Genomic DNA, 13,950 nt, shown 5'->3' with positions numbered 1-13,950 from the left:
CATAGCCAGACCAGTGTAGTATGCCTGCAAAGCACTCCTAGTGTGGACACAGCTAATGCCAGCAAAACTTCACTTTTCCCAGTATAGCTTATTCCAGTTCCCCCGCAACCAAGCAAAATAAACTATACCAGTTTTGCTGATTTAACTCTGTGTACATTGGTGGTGTCTGTCAGAGATCACACCCTTAACTGACATAGCTATACCAGCAAAAGTTTGTAACGTAGACCTGGCCCTAAATACCCCCCATTGGATCCTTTTTTGCCAGGGCAAAACAGGTTGCAGCTTAGGGCCAGTGTGTGACTATGTATATGTCTTTTTTCAGAGTAACAGCCGTGTTAGTCTGTATTCGGAAAAAGAAAAGGAGTACTTGTGGCACCTTAGAGACTAACCAATTTATTTGAGCATGAGCTTTCGTGAGCTACAGCTCACTTCATCGGATGCATACCGTCATTGAGTGCAATCCTAATTGCATTATTTAGTGCTTTAAACTGAAAATTCCTGCATTTCGTTTGTACAGTAATTTCCTATCCATGTACAGGCATGTCTTAGAAATGCCACTGCCAAACAATAGGGATACTATTACTTCCCACCAATTACCATAATTTAATTAAATCACTCATGGCCAAGTGCAGAGCATCACAATGCATATCGAATGGGAAGGCTGAACAGGGAGGATACAAATGAAACGTCTTTCCCTACTGCAAGCCGGCAAAAAGGAGTCCGTCATTTTCTCTTAGAGCTGGTCTACACACAGACTTGCATCGAAATAACAAAAGGTGTGAATTAAAACAATTTTAGTTTTTTCGGTAAAATGTCATGTGTGTAAATTCAAAATAACAGTAGCTAAAGTAATTAAGGGATTGTAGTCCAAACACAGTTTTTGTACAGTTTAACTATTTTGGTTAGGGATGTAATTTAAAAAGAAATTAATTTATTAAATCATTTCAGCAATTAGTGAGGACACTGCTATATTGGTATAAATGGTGCCTTTTCCCAGTATATCTTATTTCCTTAAATTTACTGGGATAAGCTTTACCAATGGGGGATTGGGGATTGTACTGCTTTAATTATGCCAGTTTCAACCCAATATAGTTGAAGTGATATAAAAACTGTGTGTTTAGACAAGATCTAACAAACTGTTTTTCTTTTCATGAAAAGTCTTTATTTAAAAAAATTAAAATATTTTTACTTTTGATTTAAACATTTGCAACCCAAAGCTGACAGCCTTATGGTTGGCGCTTGGGAAGAAGAAAGTGAAACTGATTATATACAAAAGTGCCCAGATCATTCTGTTCTCATTATCCAAGCTGAGTTGAATGCAATATATAAAAAGAGTACAAAAGAGCATAATGAGTGAAAAGTAAACCAGATATTTAAGTCTTTCAAATTTAAATAATCTTAGGTCCTGCACACAGAGCCATGCAACTGGAGCCTTGTGCCCATACCACGCCCCATTGACTTCAGTTTAGCTCCACACAAGCATGAAGTTCTGTCCTCATGGGTCCCACTCTGGGATCAGGGACTAAGATGCTGTTAATTAATCGGTAAAGAAATCCAATAATTTTTAACTTGACATTCTCCTTTTAAATCACAATCATTAACACACCTAAACTACAGTTAATTATTCCTTGCAAGCCAACCCTGACAGTTCTGAAGTGGTCATAATCACAGTGTTAGTGCTAACCTCTTTGTACTTTATCCTGGAGGTCAATAAGTAAAAAGCAAGTCATTAAAATGTGGTATTACATGCATATCACAGATTACATATTTTTATATAATCACTGTGGCCCTCTGAAGGCTGGTGGGAGTTGTTATATACAAATTCATTATTCTCCTGTTACTGAAAGAGGAGCCTTAAGTTAAAATACTGTTTCTTAATGAAAACTACATACACTGCACTGAAAATAGGAAAGACTGAAACTATTCAGTTGTTCAGAAGACATGATAAAACTTTAAAGATGTTTATATGAAATATCATTAGTCTTGAAAAGCCTTTACTATTTTATTTAAACAAAACCTATATTGTAATCTTGATCCCATTAAATATGTGTACCAAACCATGAAGCACAGACTGCCTGACCTCCTAAACAAATACAACTGCTAAATACATCCTGATGATTTATTCATCAGAGCTCTTTAGTAGAAACCTTGAAAAAGAGTATATACACCTAATCATCTAACAAATTGACTGGACATAAAATTCTGGGCTTAAGAGACCTCTTCACTACTGATTCTACAGCAGATCTTTCTGTGTCTGTATAACCCACAACTCACTAATGGAACATGTCCATCAAAATGCTGTCATTTTCCCTCAGCAGAAGTAAGCTTCCCTACTGAAAAAAAAAATATTGTTCTGTTTTTATTGAGTCCTTAATTGGTAACCCGGGAGTTTATTAAGTTGCTCTGTCCATGTGAAAAAAATATATTCTTACAAATTGCAGACAGGAAGCCTTCTAGTTAACTTGTTCTCTAAATGTTTCTGGCTAGGTGTCCATTTTACATGGAATAGATGCTGGTTATACAATTTCACTTACACTGAAGTGTATCAAGGGTTTTGCTCAGATGTTTGGCAGAGGTCATCTACACTGCTGCACAAGAGATCCACACTCAATTCCTTAGGTCATCAAGGACTAGGGGAGACTCTTGAGGGACTTAATAAGCCTTCCAGATAATTACAGAGTAGCAAGCTTCATCTAGTCATTTTAGGCTGAATGGATTGTGGGCCTTGAGGATGGTTTGGAGTGGGGTGAAATTTAGGTCCCGATCCAGTAAAGCACTTAAGCACCTGTGTTCCTTTAAGTACAAGAGGTCCCATTGGCTTGGGTCTTGAAGTCCATGGGACAATTCACATTCTTAATTGCTTTTCAGGATTAGGACCTCAAATAGGAAGAACAATTGTTGAGTGGGATTCTGCTGATCAGCTTTGCAACTGTGTAGGTATATTATAAGCTTAACTGTAAAGCAGAATTTTCTTTATTGGCTGTGAATTTCCTCCTAGTTGATTCAGTGTTAAAATATGATATGCAGCTAGTGCTCCTTAAACCAAAGGACTTCATCATAAAGTATGTCACTCATTTTAGAGTGACAATTATGTCCATCACATTGTATATCTTATTGCTTGGCATTTTATAACTGTAACTTATTAGTGTGAATCTCAATTTTTAAATAAAGATTACGGAAAGCTTTACAAAGGGTAAAGAAAAAAAAACTTGTCTCAAAACCTCCTGTAGTGTTAGTGTTCTCTGTAACAAGTAGCTTGGAAGGTTTCTTTATTAATATGACTCTTCTCTGTAACATAAAGAAAAGGAGTACTTGTGGCACCTTAGAGACTAACCAATTTATTTGAGCATAAAGCAGTGCACAGGCTTGGGGAAGTCAGGGGTAATGGAGGAGCTGAGGGAGAGTGAAGGAGCTCAGGAGTGAATCTGGAGGGTTGTTAGGTGTGGCTGGGAGAAATATGGCACTTTTTCTTTGGAGGGCAGGGCAGGGGTTGTTAAGGAGTTGGGGAGCCTCTCCCATGCAGACCCTGGCTGACCCCGAGCCTCTCCCATTCAATCAGGCACATCTGCCCCTGTCCCCATGTATCCTTGCACTCCCCTGTCCCCATGTGGCCCAGAGCCCCTGGCTCAATGCTGTCACCTCACTAGCTACTGGGCCCACAGGTGACAGCATTGAGCCAGGGGCTCTGGGCCACATGGGGACAGGGGAGTGCAAGGATACATGGGGACAGGGGCAGATGTGCCTGATTGAATGGGAGAGGCTCGGGGTCAGCCAGGGTCTGCATGGGAGAGGCTCCCCAACTCCTTAACAACCCCTGCCCTGCCCTCCAAAGAAAAAGTGCCATATTTCTCCCAGCCACACCTAACAACCCTCCAGATTCACTCCTGAGCTCCTTCACTCTCCCTCAGCTCCTCCATTACCCCTGACTTCCCCAAGCCTGTGCACTGCTTTATGCTCAAATAAATTGGTTAGTCTCTAAGGTGCCACAAGTACTCCTTTTCTTTTTGCGAATACAGACTAACACGGCTGTTACTCTGAAACTCTGTAACATAGTTTTGTTATCTCCTCAGAGCCAGTGTACGTCTCTGAATTCTCCATTTTGCCTGCTTTCATTATTTATTGTTGTTTGTCACTTTACAAACAAAAGGACATGTTCCTGCCTGAAGTAGCTTAGTAATGTCTTTAAGCTATAGACTCCTTTATACCTTTACTTGTAAACAGCATTCCTAGTTAACAAAAACAGATTAGTTTGCAAATACTGAATTGCCCTACTGAAGCCTATCCCACCTAGTAATCCACCTCTGTCAGTGGTCAATACCACATGCTTCAGAGGAAGGTGCAAAAAGTCACCATAGTAGAGAGTTATGTACATTGAAGTATGAAGTTTTGTATCCCTTCCATACTTTTTTGGCAAGCTTTCTTTTTTTAATCCTTATTACAACTGGCTTTAACTAGATACTGTCATTTTCTGTATAAATGCCCAGTCTGTTTTTACTCTTGTTTCGCTCTTGGCTTTAATGTTATCTTGTGGCAATGAGTTGCACATGCCAATTGTGTGTTGTGTAAAACATTATTTCCTTTTATCTGTTTTAAATTTGCTGCCTTCAATTTCATTGAATGTACGCTTCCTTGTTCTGGCATTATGAGAAAAGGTAAATAGGAGTGCCTGATCTATTTTCTCTATACTATTCAATATTTTGTATACTTTAATCACTTTCCCTCTTACTCATCTCCTCTCTGCACTATATAGTCTTCTAATCTTGTTCTTAGACTAGTTCTGCTTTATCCTTTTGGAGATTAAATTGAATTGAAGAGTTTCTGAACATGAGAAACCAAAACAATATGAGATAAAAGCACAACTTTAGATTCCTACTAACCACATACAAAAGAGAAATTCTTTTTATTATTCCAGCACTTACACATAGCTTCTTGGGCATGTCTACACTTGCCATTTAAAGCAGAAAAAGTCCCTTTTGTGTGCAAAAACCATGGAAGTGTCTACACTTGCTAATGTCTTTTTGCAGTGAAACTCAGAAGTTTCACCGCAAAAAGAAAACCACCTCCATGAGAGGCATATAGCTCTTACCAGTGATGCTTTTGCAGTGATGTGCAAATGAAGACACATTCTTCCTGTTTACACAGCTTTTAGCCTCTGGAGGGTATCCCACAATGCCTAGGTGACCACTCTGGCCAGCAGCTCTGCTGCCAGGTAAATAGACATCCACCCCTCCCCCTGTAAAGCCCCGGGAACTTTGAAACTCCCCTTCCTGTTTTCTTGGCAAGCGCTCACTTATCTGGCCAGGTGACAATGCCTGCTCCACAGAGCAAACGATCCGCTGCTTGGAGCAATGCTGAGCTACTGGAGGTGATCAGTGTTTGGGGAGAGGCAGCTGTGCAGGGACCCAGGATGCCCCACGATCACACTCACACACACACACACACACCCTTCCCACAAGGTCCATTGTCAAACCGGAGAGAACGACACTGTTGGATAGCTGTCCTAGAGCGCTGCTCTCATCTGCAATGGAAGTGCTCCTAATGTAAACACTCTCTGACGCCTCAGGAATTAAGCGCTTTACTTTCACCGGTTCCCCGGTGACACTTACAGCGCAAAAACCTCACAAATCAGCACTTTACTTTCACCGGTTCTCTATCACTGGTGAAATGTACAGTGCAAAAACTCTGCTAATGTAGACATACCCCTTGTGTACTTAGAGATCTGGCCCTTCCCACAGTTACCCAGTCTTCCAACAGGTCTTCTCAACGGTGCTTTCACTCCTTTCTCCTTCTTTAAACTTACAAGATGAGGCCATAGCCAATCTAACTAAACTCTTACAGTTTATCCGTCTCATTAATCGGTCTCCTCATTCTAGAATACCACTACCCAAAATTATAAAGGAATGCTAGGGAGGAGTTGCCATGCTGACTCCAAGTATCATTTCTAGAAGCTCTTAAGGCTTAGACACAAAACCCTCATTACTTCTGTCAAAGTTCCTTCCCCACTCTGAACTCTAGGGTACAGATGTGGGGACCTGCATGAAAGACCCCCTAAGCTTATTTTTACCAGCTTAGGTTAAACGCTGCCACCACCAAAGTGTTACACAAAGAACAGAGAAGTGCCCACTTGGAAATGTCTCCCCCCAAAGCACTACACCCCCTTTCCTGGGGAAGGCTTGATAAAAATCCTCACCAATTTGCATAGGTGAACACAGACCCAAACCCTTGGATCTTAAGAACAATGAAAAACAATCAGGTTCTTAAAAGAAGAATTTTAATTAAAGAAAAAGTAAAAGAATCACCTCTGTAAAATCAGGATGGTAAATACCTTACAGGGTAATCAGATTCAAAACATAGAGAATCCCTCTAGGCTTACAAAAAGATACAAAAACAGGAATATACATTCCATTCAGCACAACTTATTTTATCAGCCATTTAAACAAAACAGAATCTAATGCATATCTACCTAGATTGCTTACTGACTTTTTACAGGAGTTCTGACCTGCATTTCTGCTCTGGTCCTGGCAAAAGCATCACACAGACAGAGAGAACCCTTTGTTCCCACCCACCCCCCAGTTTTGAAAGTATCTTGTTTCCTCATCGGTCATCTTGGTCAGGTGCCAGCAAGGCTATCAGCTTCTTAACCCTTTACAGGTGAAAGGGTTTTTCCTCTGGCCAGGAGGGATTTAAAGGTGTTTACCCTTCCCTTTATATTTATGACAACTTCACATGTCCCTTGCTACTCTGTTTTTGGTGTCCCTAAGGCAATTCTCATATTTATGCCTCTCACAGGTTGAGTATGACAGGGCTAAAGACACTTGGCTAGCCATGCAGCTCTGTTAGCGCACCTAAAGCCCTAACCTGCCTGTGAACATCCCTAGTATATACAACACTTCTCTTGAGACAATATAAGAGGCAGAATGGTAGGATGTGTGTTCTCACAGGGACCCGAGGAGAAGGTTCTGAAATATTCTAAAGGCAACTGAAATCAGCTCTAGAGACAGAGAAACATGCATCAAGCTGGAAGCCATTAAACCAGTCATGGTATAAGGTGCCCGAAGCTCTAAGGAAACAGTTTAGTCATGCAACAATTGCCATCCTGACACTTACTAGCTAGAGACGGTAAAGAAGGAAACAGGAGAAAAGTCATGAGGGTACAAGCAAAGAAATATCCCAGAGAGACTGAGAAGATTCTGTCATGTCCCTTTTAGGGCCACTGCTTTTAGGATTATAGCTTTATTAACAAGAGGATGACAAAAGTCAGACAACTTGCTACCAGTTGAATAGTAACACAGTTCATTCACATCTTCCTGCCTAGGCCCTAACAGTTTAATCTTTTATTGGGTAGTTCACAGTCATGAGCCTCTGAACTCCCAGTGATCTTTTGACCTTTCTGAACGACATAAATAAGTCCCAGTGTCTGCATTTCTGCTCCAGTAAAACCTAGTAGCTTTTGACAGTTGTCCACTGTATAAACATAAAAAGAAAAGGAGTACTTGTGGCACCTTAGAGACTAACAAATTTATTTGAGCGTAAGCTTTCGTGAGCTACAGCTCACTTCATTGGATGCCGATGAAGTGAGCTGTAGCTCACAAAAGCTTACGCTCAAATAAATTTGTTAGTCTCTAAGGTGCCACAAGTACTCCTTTTTGCAAATACAGACTAACACGGCTGCTACTCTGAAACCTGTATAAACATATTGCCTCTAAGACCAGAAAAAGGAATAGGTGTGAAGAGAAAAAACAGTAAATAGTATTTAAATATCAGGGGTTAACTTTAACCATGAGTTTGTAATATTGTTCTCATTACTTCCAGTCAGGTGGTGGTTTTTGTGCTGTGGACAAATGGGAACAAGGATGAAACCAAAGTTCTCTTTCCTTTTTCTTCATATTTACAGACCAAGCAAACTAACTCTGGACTGTTAGTGTTCCTTAAACTAAAGGGACACCATTTATCCATTATACAATGAGTTGATTTCTTTTTGTTTGCTGTTGAATTGAATAACCTCATAGCACTAGATATAGGGATACATATTATTAGAAGAAGAACAAATTAATGTAGACATAGTAAACCAAAACAAGGTATGCATCAATGTCCCTCTTTTATGTGCCTCTGTTCAGAATGACCAGTTGATGGAACACAAATTCAGTACTTCTGAGTGCAGTCTCTTCATCCCCTATCAGTTTATTTGTTTTTTCAGGGGTAAAATACCAGCTGTGCACTTTGGGTATGATGTCAGAACATAGCTGCATGCAATTGATATCCCCAACGGTCTCTGAAATAACAAGAGAAAGACTTCTCAGCTTGGACCAATGTTTATTCCTGAGCAGGAAAATTTACAAGCCTTATAGTTCCTCTCTGCTGTATTGTGCAGATAAGAGGAAATGCATATAAATATTGGCCATATATGACTGGGGAACACTGGCAGTGCAGCATGCTCTGGGAAACTCCCCCACATAAACAGTATACAGTTCACAGCCAAACAGAGTTTGTGGTCATGTCAACTGGAAGAGATGTATGCCATGCTCTTCTCAGATGACACAATTTCCAGTCTCTAAGGAAGTTAAATGCTGGTTCTTGCAGTATTACTTTTAGCTGTTCAGTTTCTATCTGCTTTTGGGCGGGGGGTTGGGGGGAATACAAGTTCAGACTGGAGACCAATGGCAGACGTGTTGCTATGAGAAAGGTTGCCCAGAACAGCATGTGGAGGGGCAGATGCTGCACATGTGTGTGCCAAGAGCCCTGGAGTGAATGCTGAGATTCCTCATGGATCTTCAGATTCCATGCTAGTAGGTGATCATATCTTCTCTCTGTCCCGACTAATACTTCCAAGGAGGTAACACAGCACAGCTAAAGGAGTTCTTTCCCCTTTCCATAGGAAGGAGATAATTTGGCCATACAAGTAGACTTTTTTTATAAACTTCTTTAGACTTGAAGTCTGATTAATTTAATAATTGGCTTATACAGATGTGTCTGTTCATATGCCAAAGACAGAAATAAATACATTATTTACAGTGACAAAAATTAATCATTTATAATTTTTCCCCATTCAGTGACAAAAATGCTCACATCACAGTTATTGGGTCTCATAAAAAGGATGGGATTAATTTGTGTACTTAAAGTGTACTGCTTCAGCTGTTGGGATTTGAGGAGAGGTCGGAAAACATTTCAGGATGCTGGGTTTGGGCCTAATGAACTCAATGGAAACTTGGAACTGAGTGAGGACAGGAGGATCAGATTCAATCTGCAGCTGTGGGGGTCTTAATCAGAACCTATTTTGTGTTTCCATTCTTTGTTCCTCTCTAATAGCACTTTGGCACAGACAGAAGAGGATTTCCTACAATGTTTAGTTACCTTGGTGTCTTTTGTAGTGTCTGAAAACATTTGTTGCCCAAGCCCCATATCCAAAACACTGTTTAGGATTTTTCAGAAATGCCTGACCCTTGCACCCTGGAAAGTATTTAGCACTCCTCAGGAAATCTTCCGCACTCTGCAGATAGAAGCAGACAGAGATTGCTGTTGTCTTCGTCCAGTCTGGTTTGAGAATATCACCTGATAAGCTTTTGATAGATGGTTGAATTAATTCTATCTACTTCAAACTGAAATGCATCTCTAAGGGTACTTTCAACTGTTTTAACATTGTACAGAAAATCCCATGAAATCCCATGAGCGACTGAGGGTCTAAATGACTTATTCAAGGTCACACAGCAAGTCAGTTGCAAAATGAAAAATAAGGCTGACGCCTAGACCTTGCTCTTACCACTAGAGGTAAAATTATTTAATTTTAAAAAGTTATGCACCATACATTTGACTATGGACAAAACATGGAAAAAGCTCATTGACTGAGTTTGAGTTCTGACAATATATTTACACCGTACATGCAGCCTATCAGAAAAGTGTAGTTTGGAATCTTGAGTGATGATCCATCCTGGTAAATAGAGGGAAATGTTCCTCTACTCTAACAACAATAATGCCAATTTGTGTGTAACCAAGTTAATTGTTCTGTGTTGTAGAGACAGGAAAAAAACTCAGATGAGTATTGCCAGGGAAGGACAATAATGTGTATTCATTCAGTTTAGAATAGAGAAAAAGAGGCCTTTTTTACTTTTATTGCTCCCTTAATATATGGAACTGACCTAGTGTTGCCAGCAGTCATCTTTTTCCTTGCTTAGTTGTCACAGTGATTTCCATTGTTAACCAAAATCCTTAAATAAAATCAAACTGCTTTGCAAGGGAAAATGGTGACTTAGAAATTAATTAGATGTTTGCCGTTCTCTATATTTAGATCTCAGTTAGAATAGTTTATTTCTGCTAACAATCTAAGTTTTGCTGAATTTGAATGGCTAATCTTATGAAACCTATCAGTCCATGGTAAAACTCCCACTCACTTCACTGGGAGCACAGTTAGGCCACTTCTGAGTCCTTTTGAAAACCCCACCTTACCTGCACAAACTGCAGGCACTTTATAGGACAGTACTTGAGGGCTGGTCAAGGGATGGTAGTGTAATGAGAATGTCAGCAAAACTTTCTATTCCAAACACTTAATGGTACATGACCAAAACAAGTGCCCCAGTTCCATTTCTAGCCCAAAGAAGCCATAGCCAGAATTACATCTCCAGTGGATAATTTTTCCCTTTTTAAATTTAACTTAATAAAAACTAAGTTAAATATGTTTCTGAAATATTATATTTTAAGTATATTCCTCCAGCTTGGATAAACTCCACCATTCATACAAAATTTAAGGTATGGCAGTAACCTCAGCAAACTGAATAATCCAAGATGCTTTACCATGTGTGCTATGGTCTGTAGGCACAATTGCATGTGTTAAAGAAATAAAAACCAGATCCTACAACTCTTATGTAAGTAGTCCTTACTTAAGCTGTTGACTTAAAAAGGACTGTTTATGCAATTGCAGTTGAAGGTATCCTCTCTCACTGAAGATACCCCTCCTGGAGAGGGAACCACAGGTACTAGGAAGAACCAGATGACAGTAGAGCAGGATTGGATAGCGGAGTTTGTGGTGACTGGGAGAGCTACATGGTAAATTGCCTCACATATGCAAAGGTGGCGGATCTCAGGAGACATCTAGACAGACTTATATGTTCTGCTGGAGAGGATTCGGTGTTCCTGGTAAATGTAGGTACCAGTGACATAGGGAAAGGTTGGAGAGAGGCGCTGGAGGCCAAATTTAGCCTCCTAGGTAAGAGATTAAAGTCAAGTACCTCAATGGTAGCATTCTCTGAAATGCTTCCAATTTCACATGCAGGACCAGAAAGACATGCAGAACTCCAGGATCTATATGTGTGATGAGACAATGATGTAGGGAGGAGGGGTTTAGGTTTGTTAGAAACTGGGGAATCTTTTGGGAAAAGAGGCACCAATATAGGAAGGATGGTTCTACCTATACCAAAATGGTACCAGTCAAAATGGAACCAGACTGCTGGCATGTAAAATTTAAAAAGTTGTAGAGGATTTTTAAACTAAGAGCTGGGGAAAAGCAGACAGGTACGGGGGAGAATACGGTTCAGACAGAAACATCCCTCAAGGATGCATTTATTAAAGAAGAAAGTCTATATCCTAGTAAAGAGGATAGGAAAGAAGTTGGTAAAGTACAGGTATGAGCTAGTGAGGAACCATCAAACTTGAAAGAGTCCCATTTAAATATAAACACAAAGGCAAGCAAGTGAATATTGATGAAATGTACAAGTGCTTGTATACAAATGCTAGAAGTCTAAATACTAAGATGGGTGAATTGGAGTGCCTGGACTTAAATGAGGCTGTTGATATAATAGGCATGATGGAAATTTGGTGGAATGAGCATTATCAATGGGACATGGTAACTCGAGGGTACAAAATATGCAGGAAGGACAGAGTAGGTTGCACTGGTGAGGGAGTGGCACTACATATGAAATGAAAGCACAGCATCAAATAAAGTAAAAATCTTAACTGAATCAAACTGTACTATAGAATCTCTATGGATAGAAATTCCATGCTTGAACAATACGAGCATAGCAGTAGGAGTACACTACCAACCACCTGACCAGGATGGTGATAGTGATTGTGAAATACTCAGGGAGATTAGAAAAGCTGCAAAGGCAGAAAACACAATAGTAACAGGGGATTTCAGCTATGCTCATATTGACTTGGTATATCATCACCTCAGGAAGGGATGCAGAGAGAGAATTTCTAGACACCATGAATGCCTGCTTTTTGGAGCACAGCTTGTCCTGGAACCCACAAAGAGAAACACAATTCTTGATTTAGTCCTAAGTGGAGCACAGAATCTCGTCCAAGAGGTGAATATAGCAGAACTGCTTGGTAATAGCAACCATAATTAATTAAATTTAACATCCTTGTAGGGGGGAAAATGCCAAAGAAACCCACTAGAGCAGCACTTATCTACAAGGGGGACTACACAAAAATGAGGAAGATAATTAAACGGATATTAAATGGAACAGTCACAAGAGCGACATGCCTGCAAACTGCATGGAAACACCATAGTAAACATATAAACACCATAATAGAATCATAGAATATCAGGGTTGGAAGGGACCTCAGGAGGTCATCTAGTCCAACCCCCTGCTCAAAGCAGGACCAATCCCCAATTAAATCATCCCAGCCAGGGCTTTGTCGGGTGTTTTTTTTAATTTGGGGTTTACATTTAGTTTGAGCCACCTAGAGGCTCAAACTAAATGTAAACCCCAAATTAAAAAAAACAGGACCAAAAAATGCCACCATGGCTAAACAGCAGAGTAAAACAGGCAGTTAGAGGCAAAAAGGCATCCTTTAAAAATTGAAAGTCAGATCCTAGTGAGCAAAATAGAAAGGAGCATAAACTCTGGGAAGTCAAAGTATAATAAGGCAGGCCAAGAAAGAATTTGAAGAGCTAAGGACACATACTAGCAGGAAAAATATTTTTAAGTACATCAGAAGCAGGAAATCTGCTAAACAATCAGTGGGGCCACTGGACAATCAAGGTGCTAAATGAGCACTCAAGGAGGACAAGACAGGTGCAGAGAGTCGAAATGAGTTCTTTACATTGGTTTTCACTGCAAAGGATAGGGGGAAGATCTCCATACCTGAACCATTTTTTTTAGGTGACATATGTGAGGAACTGTCCCAGATTGAGGTGCAATAGAGACAGTTTTGGAACAAGTTGATAAATTAAACAGTAATAAGTCACCAGGACCAGGTGGTATTCACCCAAGAGTTCTGAAGGAACTCAGGTATAAAATTGCAGAACTAGTAACTGTGTTATGTAACCTATTGGTTAAATCAGCCTCTGTACCAGGTGAATGGAGGATAGCTAATGTAACACCACATTTTTTAAAAGGCTGAAGAGGCAATGCTGGCAATTACAGGCCAGTAAGTCTAACTTCAGTACCAGGCAAATTGATTGAAACTATAGTAAAGAACAAAATTATCACACACAGAGATAAATACAATATGTTGGGAAAGAGTGAACATGGCTTTTATAAATGGAAGTCATGCCTCATTAATCTTTTAGAATTCTTTAAGGTTGTCAACAAACATGAACAAGGGTGATCCAGTCAATATAGGGTACTTGGACTTTCAAAAAGGTTTTGACAAGATCCCTCACCAAAGGCTCTTAAGCAAACTAAGCAGTCGTGATAGAAGGGAAGGTTCTCTCATGGATCAATAACTGGTTAAAAGATAGGAAACAAAGGGTAGGAATAAATGGTCAGTTTTCACAATGAAGAGAGATAAACAGTGGGGTCTCCCAAGGATGTGGATTGGGACCAGTCCAGCTGTTCAGCATATTCATAAAGGATCTGGAAAACTGGGCGAACAGTGCAGTGTCAACATTTGCAGATGATACAGAATTACTCCAGATAGTTTAGCCCAAAGCTAAACTGAGAAGCTGTCTGCGAAGAGTTACTACAGGATCTTACAAGACTGGGTGACTGGGCAACAAAATGGTAGATGGAATTC

The 13,950-nt window shown here is 40.0% G+C and overlaps 1 protein-coding gene across 2 annotated transcripts in view; it reads left to right on the top strand.

The window, feature by feature from the left end:
• MFAP3L (microfibril associated protein 3 like) overlaps positions 1 to 13,950 on the top strand; it is a 39,360-nt gene that overhangs the window by 3,802 nt on the left and 21,608 nt on the right. Inside the window, exon 2 of one of the 2 annotated variants that reach the window (XM_048847692.2) lies at positions 9,645 to 9,765. The exons of the other annotated variant lie outside the window; for it this stretch is intronic. The gene's annotated coding sequence lies outside the window, so the exon portion shown is untranslated. The remainder of the gene's footprint in view (positions 1 to 9,644; positions 9,766 to 13,950) is intronic. 2 annotated transcript variants of the gene reach the window in all.

The sequence above is a fragment of the Caretta caretta genome, chromosome 4 (genome assembly GCF_965140235.1).
Source record: "Caretta caretta isolate rCarCar2 chromosome 4, rCarCar1.hap1, whole genome shotgun sequence".
Lineage (NCBI taxonomy): Eukaryota > Metazoa > Chordata > Testudines > Cheloniidae > Caretta > Caretta caretta.
Note: the sequence above shows the minus strand (reverse complement) of the source record. Positions and strands in the feature narration are given on the sequence as shown.